Here is a 2,416-nt window from a genome sequence, read left to right as displayed (position 1 = left end):
GAAGAATGTCCCCTCCCCCAGCTCTCTCGTCCCTGTCATAAAAGCTGCTTCCATTTGGTGTAGAGTAATAAAACATGTTTAAGCTAATTTCTCCACAATGTTTGTAGCCATTTAGTACCCACACATGAAAGAATAAAAACAGAGGTATAGTTGAACCGTAATCATGTAGCACATATATTTTTACTGCAATGAAAACACACATATTTGCCCCAAGCATGTGTAACGCATTCCAGAGTCTTGGAGCTATAAAAGGTTTCACATTGTATATTTCCAGCTCCCTTTACACATACTGTTATTATTAATACAAAGTAATCAACCACACCCGTCTATTGAAAACAAGTAGATTTCCCTGATAATTGACATGCTGAAAATCTTTGGAAGAATGTCCCCTCCCCCAGCTCTCTCGTCCCTGTCATAAAAGCTGCTTCCATTTGGTGTAGAGTAATAAAACATGTTTAAGCTAATTTCTCCACAATGTTTGTAGCCATTTAGTACCCGCACATGAAAGAATAAAAACAGAGGTATAGTTGAACAGTAATCATGCAGCACATATATTTTTACTGCAATGAAAACACACACATTTGCCCTAAGCATGTGTAACGCACCCTCTTCTTTTATGAGGGAAACATTCCAGAGTTTTGGAGCTATCCCCAAATTAGGATGTCCCCTGCTCACATCCCTCTCTAAACACAAAGACTTCACCTCAATATATTGGGGAGGGAAAATATACTTTGTCCCTTCAAATTTAACACACATGAATATATATAAGGTGACATTAAAATGAATATACCAGATTTAACTTTCCTGCCATAACACGTTACTTTAATACTTCAAATAATTCAAATTATCCTTCAATTTCCCCCTTTTGGTCTCGCCTCCCGAGACCAACACACATAAGACATTTGAAACACAACTACTGTCATTCTTTGATACTGTGTCTGTCCCCCTTCATTAAACCTTTGGGAACAGAACACAACTTTCAATGTCAGTGAAGGAACTATCAGAGTGGTTGCCTGAGTGCCAGAAAGCAGCATCCTTGCGTGTTGTTGAATCCTCAGGGCCCCCCTCCCCCTCAAAGGAATACGCCAACAAGGGCAGCTGATAGGGAGGGGGAGATGCGGCCTTTCCTTCAAAGGTGGAACTGATGAATATGATCAGAGAGAAGTAGACTCCTCTGCTGCCTCGAGAAGTCCCCCAGCCTGCTGACAGCCGCTTCCGAGTCGTCTGCTGTAGGGATGTCCGCGAGGTCCTTCTCCTCCAGTCCGCTGATGACAGCTTCCGAGTCGTCTGCTGTAGGGATGTCCTCGTTGACGATAGCCAGGTCCGTCCTGATGTCCTCCATGGTCCTAGCCGGAGGTTTCCCTGCCGCACACTGGCTCCAGTAGTACCAGATGTCCCCCTTTGCTCCTCGGCGGACGGCATGAGATGTCCTCTGGGTCACTCTGTAGAGGCCGGAGAACCTGGGGTTGAGCCACGTAGGCCTGACGACCTTCAGCCAGACGAACTCCGCTGTGTCGGCCTCCTGCTCCTCGGGTCCCCCTTTTGGCGTCAGGAACCTGTGTGGAGAAATCTGATACCCACCCCTCCAGTCTACGCTCAGGGCTTCTGGGCCCTCAGGTGTTTGACCCACCACTGGTAGGCTGCTTGGAGCCTGTTGGTGGGGTGTCTTAAAACAACAGCTGTCTGTGAACAGGTTTTCTAAATTAGTTGCAGACCTCCTATCTGCCAGTGCAGCTTCAGAATCTTAATACTTGGCCTGTGTCAACAAAATAAACCCCAACATCTTCAGGTGAACTAAATAACATATTTCAATAGCTCTGAATTTCTGACAAGCATCTGTGTTATTTTAAATGAAATCCTTGAGATCCTATTTAAAATCTAAATATAATATGAACTGCTAATGTCTCTGGTAAAGAAACACACTAATGTTATGGATTAAAAACAACTAAAATCATGATACTGACAAAGTGAATAATTTCCTGGTGATACTGCTTCTACCTGTCAGTGCTTAGATATTATCAAGCTGAAAAAATGAATACAGAAATCCAACATACTGTCATCAAATGTCTTTCTATTATGAATTTAAATTAAATGTACCCCCATAATGTTACCTCAAAAAGTCTATGGCTTTTACTTCTTTACCAGGCTAGTTACAAGATGTTGTCTAAATTAAATTCTATCTCATTACATTACTATGTTTTAACTTAACTGTAATATGTTCTTTCTACATTTCAAACCTCAGTTACTTTAATACCTGTTGAAATATTACAAAATTGTTTCATTATCACAGTTCACCTTCTCTGGTATTCTCATTCTGGAATTACCTCTCTCAGTAGCCCCTTGGCCACTGATTCTGCATCTGTGTTACCTGTTACAATTTAATCAATATTAGAAACATGTCAACATTCTTAGGAAA

General features: G+C 41.9%; 1 long non-coding RNA gene across 1 annotated transcript; it reads right to left on the bottom strand.

Annotated features, from left to right (window-relative positions):
• Positions 1–982: 982 nt before the first annotated feature.
• LOC104942506 (uncharacterized) lies at positions 983–2,110 on the bottom strand. The gene is made up of 2 exons (XR_798016.1): positions 1,334–2,110; positions 983–1,300 (listed from the first exon to the last, which is right to left on the bottom strand). It is a non-coding gene; the product is annotated as an uncharacterized lncRNA (long non-coding RNA).
• Positions 2,111–2,416: the final 306 nt, after the last annotated feature.

This window comes from Notothenia coriiceps, unplaced genomic scaffold (genome assembly GCF_000735185.1).
Source record: "Notothenia coriiceps isolate Sejong01 unplaced genomic scaffold, NC01 NC01_scaffold00004649, whole genome shotgun sequence".
Lineage (NCBI taxonomy): Eukaryota > Metazoa > Chordata > Actinopteri > Perciformes > Nototheniidae > Notothenia > Notothenia coriiceps.
Note: the sequence above shows the minus strand (reverse complement) of the source record. Positions and strands in the feature narration are given on the sequence as shown.